Here is an 11,345-nt window from a genome sequence, read left to right as displayed (position 1 = left end):
GACAATCATCAGCAAATAAATATAATATCTGGTGTAATTAAAGAATTCTTAAGAGCTAAATTTACTGCAGCTATTTACACTATATTTCGTGTCATTGAATGACCAAAAGCTTCCCATTGACCAGAACTGCAGACTTGCCACAGGGACCGTCTTGGTTTGTTTAAACTAATGTGAATCTCTTTCTTCCTCAGATCATAAGGAGTGCAACATATAGAGTGCCTGTGCTTAAAGAAACCTTCCATTCTGTTCAAAGGACAAGAAATACCCTCAGAACATTCTCTCCAGAGATAGCATGAGGTGCATTTTCCACCTGCAAACTCAGTGATGACAGGTAGAGTATGATAAGAGCTACAACTAGTTAGAACTAAGGCAGCAAAAAGCTCACTCGCCTCTAATGCCAGAAACATTATTTCATAGTACTGTTTCAAAGACTTGGCTGCCTCACCACTGTTTTGATCATCTCATATTCCAGCTTCTTTTTAATGGGGCTCAGGATAGCTCTTCCAGAGTATGCTACCAGCTTCACATTCTACTGTTTTCTCTATATCCTTGTAATACTAGCCTCCCTTCTCCCACCTGTCATGCTGCTGTGCTTTTACACTTCCGTCAGTTTTTCTAGAATTGAACAACTTTCTGACAATAATTATTGTAACTTCAGTCCCTCCCCATCCTTTTACCCCATGTACATGAAGTAAACTTGGTTCGATGCAGACAAACATGCAAAAGCTAAGGCATAAGATGATGTTACTTCAATAAGTGCATTTTCTCCTTGGACTCTTATAGAGAGTCAGACATACTGTGGCATTAGCTATTTCCCTGTGTTACCCTCCCTGGTAGTAAAAGCAAAAGAAAACAGACAATAATAGTAGTGTACTGTTTAAAAACATAATTCAAGGAAAATCAGCAGATAAAGAACTTAAATTCTGGGTACACTTGCAGTATGTATATGTTCTGCTTACCAGGAAGCAAAATTGTTTCTGAGAGGTTCCCAGTGATCCTAGGAAAACTACTCACATATAGGGTCACAGTCATATACAGAAAAAAGAGTTGAACCCGCCCAAATGGTGAAGGGGATCTCTAGTTACATAGCACACCTTCTCAGGAAACACCCTAAGTCTGAGAGATACTCTGCCTTCAGTGACTGGCCCTTTCATGAGCCAAGGGTAGCTCTATCCTGGGTCCACCTCTTCTGGTTATCTGGAGAGCATGGGAGCAAACAATTTGCCTGTGCTCCCTAGGCTGAGCACACCCCTTCTGTGCTGTCACCAGTTCAAGCCGTGATCTTAACAGTTCCCCTGCAGTATCTTCATTCAGTAGGAAAACAACTAAGATGTATAACTATTTGTAGCTGCTGACTGAAAGGGCTGGGATGGTCTCTGATGTACCAACTCCTGTCAAGCAGTGTCTAGTGGGAACCTGAAAGCACAGCACAAAGCTGGATGCACCCAGCCTTTGACCCTGCCCTTGCACTTCATATAATTCTGAAAAAAATAATCTGCATNAAAAAAAAAAAAAGAAAGAAAGAAAAGAAAACCACAACACCAACCTCTGAAAAGTCAGACCCAATCTAATCCAATCTAATGAAATGAAATGAACCTAAGGCACATCCACACCACAGGTCATCTTAAAGAGGCCCACAGAATAAGACATGATATGATTAAATTGAAAAATAGTCAATCAACTGAATTGTGTCTAATTTACTAGCTTGCAAGTTCCAGACAAAAATGAACAAATCAAGACATACTACCCTGTATATGTTATCTCATTTAGGAGCTCAGACCTTCAAAGAAGGTCACTTTTTTTTTTTTTAACCTAACCCACAACTCTACTTGAAGTTAGTATTGCACTTGATTCTGATGTTCTCTGGAATATCAGTGCTCCATTGGCATTTAGTATTTCAACAGCTGAGTTATTATATTATCCTGTTTCTAAAAAAAAATCATTTCTTGCATTGACTATACTGATTCTTTTCCTTCTCATTTCTAAATTATAAATCAACTTCAGCTCATTAGGGATATTATCAGTAGCTTATTGTTACCTTTCTCAGTGTACTTTTGAATACCAGCATTCCCCGGCCACAAGGGATAGCATATTAAGTGCTGTTCAGACATTTGAACATAATATACTCCCTTTCTAATGCTTCCGTTGTATTACTAGTATGATAATTATTACAGCAAATGATAAAATACTGCAAAATTGTTTTCGCCCCCCTTAATAACATAAATAAAAGGAGCAATTAATTTCCTACAATAAAAACAGGCAATACAATAACGTACAAATGTGGAGTTTCTTCATTATTGCATCAAATTGCAAAACGGAAACATATAATTTCAAAAGGCTCATAAGCGAAAATGGAAACACAGCTGATGTTGCGTCAGCATATAGTACAAAACTGTGGAGCTTGCACAGCTCACAGATAGTCTCCTCTAAATGAAAATGCATAACACAAAGATCTTTTTCCTTTTCTTAGACCTCAGCTCCAGAATTCTAGGTATTTTTCCAGGTTGTTACTTTACTTTTACATATCCATCCAATACTATAAACCTATAGCATCACCACTTATTTTGAAGCCCTGCTATCATGCACAGCAAAGCTACAGCTTTATCAGTGCATCTCGTGACAGATGGCAATAGTATTTCCAAATGGAATCAATACACTTATGTACTGATACACCTCCCAGTACACCCCACGTATTTGCCAGAAGCATTTTAAGCATTCTTTAGTTCACTGGTATTTTGGTTGGTTTGGTTTTACGTTGTTGAGAAAAGGCAACACATTTTCTTTGACATCTCATGCAATTTTACATGTATTCAGGGCACATTCCCTGCTTTGCATGGAAAATGTATTTGCACAGTTGTCAGAATGATGGACAGGGGGAGAATGATAAGAAGGAGCACTGATCTTTGCTTGTTATTACATACAATAGCCCAGTAGGAATCATGATGTGTTGGTGAGACAAACTGTGTCCCATTCTGGAACATATTAAGTTTGTCTCCAGGACACACATGACTTCACTAGGGTGTCTAACCTCATTCATAATAGATGCTAATCTTTTCAGGGCTGACTGATGACAGCACTTCCTGCCCTTCACGGAATTAGAGCTGGGTTTTATCAAAGGACTCAAACTGCCTGCTAATTAGACTAATTCCCTTCATCATGAATTATTTATTTCCATTGGTAACCGATCACTGTGACATTAATGGGTTCTGCTCAACTTAGTTTCATACTAATATACACTATAAGTTAAATGTTTAAAAACTCCTGATACTTCACTTCAGGTCAAGTGTGTCTTCATATAACTCTTGATGTTTTCAGCAAAGTTTTGACAATTAAAGACCATCAGAATAAAGTGCTCACTGCAAAGGAAAAAAAAAAAAAAAAGAAGAAGAAGAAGAAGAAGAAGAAAGAAAAGGAACAATTTTTAAATTCTAAAATCAAAGTGGTTTACCCACCTTCTCCCCAGAAGTAGAGATAATATATAGAACTTCACTGAAGATTAATAAAAAGAGCATTTTACTGAATTGATGATGGTACTTCACTGCAATTCAAAGAACCAAATACATACCCTTAGCCAGAGTGTTGTGCCTCACACTGTGCAAGAAGTTTGTAGAAGACTGTAGTATCAAGACTAAATCCTAAACTTAGGTAGCAAGTGTCAAATATGCAAATACAAAATAAAGAATACCTGGACAGACAGTAGCAGTGCATACCAGAGTCAGGTGGAGAATGCCAAAGGTAAAGAAGGGGCCATAACAGGAAAAACAAAAGGCAATCGTTCTGGAATGTCTTAGCAGCAGGATCTGAGCAGGGCACCAGAGGTCATCCATGTAATACTTAGAAAATCTCAGCAAGAAAACTGATGGCCAGTTCTTGGCTTCACTCTTCAAAAGCTGTATTGACTACTTCTTTTCTACTGAACTCCATAAGAGTGCAACAAAAACTTAGAGCAATTTAAAAAACTTGATCAATGGGAAAAAATGAAAACACTGCTCAGAAAAGAGATGATACTATGATGAAACCTGCACTTACACAGGGAGATGCTGTGGTTAGGCTAGGGGTGTGTTTTTTCAATGTCCATCACAAGCAGAACAAGAAATAATCATTTCAGACTGAAGTCATGAAGATTTTGCTGAGAAACTGAGAAAAGTATTCCTGCCTGTGAGGACAAAGAATCACATGATCAATTTAAACAAGTAGGTGGTCAAAGGGATTTTGGCCTAGGAAGGCAGGTCACTGTCAGGGTAGGCTAAGGTGTATGTGAAACCACCTCTGTCACAAAAAATATTCTAGAAGTCACAAAGAAACATCAGAAACACCTTCAATTTTTGTTTTTTCTGTCGTTTGTTTCTAAATAAGAAACCCTCCAATAGGAAAGATGTAACCATGTGAATATTTTTCAGTGTTTATTTCATGAGCAGTATATACAGGACAACAATCTTTATAACTTAACTGTTGGCCTCTTCCATTGCCATCACAGACTGTGAACCCACATTATGTCTTTGATGCAATTAATTCATGCAGCTTTTTTGATACCAGAACAGGGTAGTGCAGTTCAGCATGTGTATTTTACAATGACATTTGCTATGCACCTGAACTCTTCAAAGATAAGCCTGAAAGAGACAAGATACTATTTGGTCACAGATTTCACCTTTGAATCTCCTCTATTTTAGCAAAACGGAATGACTTTATGCACACTGCAAGGCTGGGCTCAGACTTTCATGCATACTCATGAATAAATGATGCATATTCCTACTCATTTCACAAAACAGGCTTTACTCCAGCTTGATTATTCTGTCTGTGAAATACAAGAGAAATGCATACAACTCAGAAGGATCAATAAGAGGCTTTTTCGGGGTAATTTTTGTACTGATAAAGTGAGCTTAAAATAATAAACAGCGGAAGACAGCTGGACAGAATAGTCTGTATCACTTAGCCTAATGAAGTCTTGGACTACAGTATATTTGACAAACTGTCTTTCATGTGACAGCTGTAAGTGAACACATATCTTTCTAATCCATAGTGATGACAAAGAAGTTAGGTAAAAATGAACAGAGATGATATTCAATAAGCACATGTACATTTCTATCACAGTGTGAGATACTTTGGCTGTGAAAATAAAGGTGTTATTTTTCCACTGTTGAAATAATACAGAATCAATGAAAGGTAGCTGTGAGTCTCAATTGGAATCAAGGGGTTTCTGTTGACATTCACAAACCAAATGAGCAGAGCTCTGCTGGATTGAGATGTCATCAGAAACCCCAAGATGGCATCAGAGACCTTGTTTTTCTAAGTTGTGTGGCTTTTTGCAATAAACACATTCAACTGACTTTTAATTTTAATTAAGAAGTCAGTTTATGATTTCTTACCTTTTTACCTCTTTGTCTGTTTTCTAGGTTATCTCCCCTGCTCTGCCTTCCTTCCACCTTTTTGCTCCTTCTCCCTCCCGCCCCAACCACCTTCTTCTTGCCTTTCTTCCTTTTCTCATCTACCTTCTCTCTTTCCTGGTTCTCTGACAACCCAAATCAAAACATTTCTGGAATGGGTCATTCTGCTCCGTGCATTAGCAGCGCTCCCTAATGTCATTTTCACAGTACAAGCTGCTCCTCCAGCACTGTGGAGAGACTACCCTATTAAGACAACAGAATGTCACTCATGTACCACTCTCTCTTGTTTGTACAGAATAAGAGACTTCAAGTAGCTCCTGATACAGCGGTATAAAATAGCTTTTATTTCAGTGCTAATAATACCTGATACTTGCACAGGACTTCCAGTTGTTGTTCTGAAATCATTTCATAAGTGTTAATGAATTATGTCTCAAAAGTATGCTCTGACAAACAGGTTATTCCCATGTCACAGATGGAGATAACTGAGGAAAAAAGACAGGGGTAATTTGTTTTTACAAAGTCTTTCAGGGCCCTAATCTTCACTGTTCTATTTGAAGTGTTTTTATCAGTGGCTTCAAGACACTATTGTGTAAATAAAATCAAAAAGCACTAAAATGTTTCAAGTATTGATCCTCTAATAAGGAGCCATCCTTTCTCTTTATAAGATTGTATGGGAAACTGTTGATCACAGCCTGAACCTCTGATTAACCATCTGAGTCAAGGGATGGGTCAGCCACAGGAGCACAGGTGAAGGTAATTCTGCTGTGCTCCTGGAAGGGGTGGAGCTTGGCTGCACCCCTCCTAGATCTCATTTAAGGGCTGACTACCAGTAAGGCAGGTTCTTTTTCTGGAGATTGTTCCTGTGTGGAGTTCTGCAGCGAGCCTTCGCATCAGCAAGCATCTATCCTTACCATGAGCCTCAACATCAGTGAGCATTTGTTGTTTATCTTCTTTTCTATGTAACCTCTGGTTATCTGTTGACTTTAAAGTTGTACCATTACAACTGTACAATGGCAGATTATGTTCTCCTTACAAGCTGGTGGGTGTACAGACACTTTTTAGGACCTTTCATTTCATAATTCTAATTCAGATTTAGAGCTAAAATACTATAGCATCATAAATCAAACTCCTCTAATCATCTTTTAAATTTTTATCAGCTTTTTGTGGGGATTGGTTCTTGAGGAGGAAAATTTTATAAATGTGTCCTGAAAAGTGTATTCTATTGTATAAGAAAAATAACAAGATCAGGATCTTTCAGTATCATGAACACTAGCTAAGATCATAAAATAAGGGGAAAAGAGGCAGAAGACTTACAACGTATGTATCAGAGGATTAGTGCAGATTGGTGACTAAAATTTGTGTGCGTTAACAATTGAGCATGTGCAGTGTTACTCAAACTGCTCGTGAGTGGTGCTCATCAGAACTGACTGGTATCGTGAGATGTTATGAGACGATGTCACTCATCACTATAAAGGACAGTTTTTCATAGCTAATTTTAGAGGATTCTGCTTGCTTGACAAATTGATAGAAGGAAAATACCATGAAAACTTGTTTAGATCTATTTTTATACAGAAAATGTAGATGGAAAGTGGCACCAAAGAGTTACCATGAAAGGTAAAAGAAAAGTAAAATAATAGGTGATAACAACACGGAGCATGTTTTTAAAACAGAAGTTTTCATCCTGTTTGTGTGAACAATTTAATGCAGGATAACCATCCAGGATTCTCCTCAGGGAACAGGGAGCAGAAAGTGGGTCTGAAAAAATTGTTTGTTTGTTATTATAGAAAATGTATGTAATTAAACCCGATATTGAGTATAAAGATGAAAGCTTAAATAGTTACTCCAGCTTATGCAACTCGGCAGAGCAGAAAAAAATGAAGAATCCTGCACAGGTTTTGTAAGATTTTTTTTGTTCTGTTTTAAAAATTGTGTCACTGAGGAGTCAACTAAGCATAAGAAGATAAGTTTGTATAGTATACTGAGGTAGTCATGGGGTATTGCTTGGGACTGAGAGAATAATTGTGTGGGATGCCAGGGCAGTGGAGCAGAACCAGACAGGATATTCTGAGAGGCAAAGACAGCAGGAGGAAGTTAGCATTGTGGGTCTCTGAAATCACAGATGTGAAGTCAGATGTGAGCAATAAAGAGGGACAAGAAAGGAGGAAAAAAAAATAATCAGGTTGGGCAGCAACTCATCCTGATGTGCTACAGGACAGCAAGGGAGGATCATTGAAATGAGAACAAGGGAAACTGCATTGGACTGGGCTCTCCTGACAGCTGAAGAGCATAACTTGTTCCTTGATTGTTTACAGTGTTGTCACACTTTCAACACATAAATCAGCCCTGCTTAGGAAGTGATGACTTGTTCATGGACATTACCTCGAAGGCAATAGTCTGCCTCTTTCCCTAACCATATCTAGAATAAAGTTTCCTGCAGATAGAAGGTGATATACCCCAATATATAAAAATCATCTGTCAAAACAAAACCATTTTCTCTATTACCAGTCCACAAGCAAACCTTCATGTGAACTCATGCCTGACACAAACACACCCACTCATAAATATAAATAATATACACATAAATAATATAAACAGAAACACACATGAAATCTTGTGCTATTTACAATCTTTTGCATTTTCCATCTATCCGGAGACACATTCCCTCTGAAATTCCTACCTAATGCAACCTAACAGACCAGCTGGAGGGAAAGGAGGTATTTGATGGGAAGCATATCTATTTTCCAGCTTTTATTTTATTTTACATTGGGAATCAATATTTGCATTTCCATTTCTTGTCACACTCACAGTTTTATGATCCAACATCCTTCTGTGTTCTTGCTACCTGCGCTTTACAAAGATACAAAGACTTCTTGGTTAAGTGGTCATTTCAGTGGAAGTATTTGTGGACCAGTCACCACTTTCTCAATGGATATAACCTAATTTAATTATTTCTTTTCTATCCTTTCATGAGGATCAAGCATAATATTGAGTGGTTCAGATCACTTTCCATGAAAAGACTATGACATTATTCTCTGATAATGTATTATTTGTATCATCTAAATGTCAATAGAAAATATCAGTAGAATATCAGTACTAACTTTGTGTGTTTAAGATACACGTGAAACTTAAGGATACATAAAGTTCTACATTCTCCCAAGTTTGGCAGCTAGCTTATTCATCCCTTCAGGGAAAAATACTCTCCTTTTTGGAGCTGAAAAGTTGGGGTTTACAGACACCTGCCTAACTGTAACATCCAGCTGCTGCTTTAGAAATAAAAGAACAGGTCTGTAATTTATTACAAGCCACCCACATGTGTAAAAGGCACCCCCGCAAATTCTGTCGGTGCTTGATTCTTTGCAGAGCCTTGCTTTGAAATCAGCCTCTATGCTAAAATGAAGTGCTAGACAGTTCCCACAAAACGAGCATCATTTGAGTTCCATTATCCATTAGAATGGAGCCCACACTTCACTGTATTTTGGACATCATTGAAACAAGCACATTGTGCAATAGGAACAATAAAGGAGTGCTGAGATAATTAATTATGTATTCTACTGTATAGAGCACTGCTAGCCACAACTATGGCTTGTAAGCAGCAACACATTTTCAGAATTGTCTCCTCATGGGGTCAAATGAGGAACAGAGTCAGAAAACCTCACAGGGAATGGTGGATGGTTATAGCATCCATATATTAGCATAACATTTTAAACACACCAGCAGTCCAGTGAACATAACACTTGCTACTTCAGCTTGATAACTTACACAGTGAATTTGAAAGATGTGTACATGGTTTTGGTAACAAATGATACTTTCTCCAGTAAAGTTATGCCCCTAACAGTCCCAAAGGTAAAGCAAAGAGTAGGCATATAATGAATTCTTTGACCAAATGCCCATGGGTAAATCCAGAAAATGGAAATGAAGGTTTGCCTTTCAGTTTCTGGAATTTTCCATTTCCAAGAAGCTAAAAGCAGAAGACACCTGCTTTGTTTAATAATGTCCAATTATACATCTACTACTATTTCTGGAGGTACTGGCCTGTAGGAACAGTTCTTTTACTATGAGGGAGCAAACAAAGTACCCAAACAGTAAAACTTTGATATTTATGCATGAGAAGACTTTTGAACCACTCAGTGAGTCATTTTATGGAGCAATTAACTTTCCTTTTTATGGAGGTATTTTTAATTCGTCTGCCACCTTTTTAATAGTCCTTTGCATAAATTGGTAAAATAATTTCTCATTCCTCCAGAAACAACAGCTGCATTGTGAACTCCTGAATTGGCATGTCTCTAGAATATATTATAATAATTCAGAAACTGCTGCCATTTCTGTCAGGCTTTCATTCATACGAAGGTTGCTTCAAACATCCCACCCTCCCTCCCCCTTTCATTGCTACTGCTGATCTCAGATTGTCCAGCCACTTCCCCTGCTCTCCCAACTCCCTCTCCCGCCTCCAGTCTCAGCCCCCTCTCTCTCAAGCTCTTGACACAAATCTCCTTCCCTTGCCCCTCCCTCAGTCTGGCTCTCTGTAGCCCTCTCAGTCGAATTAGACACAAATGACTTGTCTTGACTTTCAAAGCCCTTTGTGGCCTATCCGCTCACCACTGACCCTCTCATGTTCAATATCAAAAGGTCAGCTCTTGCTCCCAATTAGTCTATGAGCCAAGGTGCCTTCCTCTGACTGCAATCCTTTCAAACAAGCCCAGTTACGCTTTCCTCTCTTGCCCCTCACACTTGGGGAAGGAATTGTCTATTGGTATCTGCAATGCTTTCACGTTCTTCCTTTTCAAATTCCCCCTCAGACCTTCCCCTTCCTTCAAAAACCACAGCAAGGGCCAGGCTATTTGCAGCACCTCAATGGGGGAGTTCTGGCTCATAACTGGAGCTTCTAGGCCCTGCAAAGGTTTAAGAAAAAAAAAGGCAATAATAAGGACCCTTGGTTTCTAGGGACCAAACTTGGCCACTGCAATTCTGAGTTCAACTGAAGAATGTTACTGAATGCCAAACCCTCATATGCTGCTTACAATTAGGGCACCATAGGAAAAACTTTCGCAGCTCATGCAGTTCTAACGTAGCTGAAGGTAGGTAGAATTTCACAGATTTGGTAAAAAAAAAAAAAAAAAAAAGAGTTTTGATCAGGTTTAGAGCCCTGCTCCAACTATGAGAAATCTTTTTGAAGTCTTAGATAAGCAGTCACAAGAGTAGTTTAGCTTGAGCAAATTCACGTTCCTTGCCTCAGCGTTTCTGTTGAAAAGAGCTGAAATGTTTTGGTGGCAATTTTCCCAAAATTTCAGACCGAGTTAAACGTGTAGGGAAAATTCACTTGGATAAAGGTTATAAGTAATTGAAATTCTATTAAGTAGTTGAAATTCATTCATATTAATAACTGAAGACAGGGCCATTCACCGGGAAGTTTAAGGCAAACTGATAGATGATGCTCCAAGCTCCATTATTACAAATATAGTGGTTTATTATGAAGATAATTGTAGGTTGTTCAAGTGGAGGATGGAAATGTGTGTGGGAAGTAGTAGAATGGAGGTGGCCAAGTGAGTAGAGTGCAGGTGAATAGCTGAATGGCTTAACTGTTATTTTCTTTTTCATTTTTAATTCTTGGTATTTTTTTTCCTTTTTTTTCTTTTTATTTTTTTAAATTTTTTTTCCCCTATCCAATGATTAACATTAATATGCAGAAAAACACGGGGGCCAAATGCTAAGAACTTTGTTTAGCAGGGATGTAATGGGTACATACCCACGTGAAATACAGAAACACTATGTATTAGGTTGTGTAACTTACTTGAAAGCAATAGCTTGTTGAAGGAAAGGTCCTGCTGGGTTTCGTAACCTGAAAAAGTAGCTTTCATGAAGCAAATTATTCTTTGATAAATTAGTCACAATGCCATTTACTCCATGCTTCTGACACAATATTTAGTTCTGTCATTTAAATGTAATTATTTTTACAATGCTAGT

At 38.2% G+C, this 11,345-nt stretch overlaps 1 long non-coding RNA gene across 6 annotated transcripts in view; it reads left to right on the top strand.

The window, feature by feature from the left end:
* Positions 1-1,510: 1,510 nt before the first annotated feature.
* The window catches only part of LOC107316719, a 30,777-nt gene continuing 20,942 nt past the window's right edge, over positions 1,511-11,345 (top strand). For all 6 annotated transcript variants that reach the window (XR_001556532.2, XR_004308002.1, XR_004308000.1 and 3 more), the window contains exon 1: positions 1,511-6,312. This is a non-coding gene — a long non-coding RNA (uncharacterized LOC107316719). The remainder of the gene's footprint in view (positions 6,313-11,345) is intronic.

The sequence above is a fragment of the Coturnix japonica genome, chromosome 7 (genome assembly GCF_001577835.2).
Source record: "Coturnix japonica isolate 7356 chromosome 7, Coturnix japonica 2.1, whole genome shotgun sequence".
In the NCBI taxonomy this organism is placed as follows: domain Eukaryota; kingdom Metazoa; phylum Chordata; class Aves; order Galliformes; family Phasianidae; genus Coturnix; species Coturnix japonica.
Note: the sequence above shows the minus strand (reverse complement) of the source record. Positions and strands in the feature narration are given on the sequence as shown.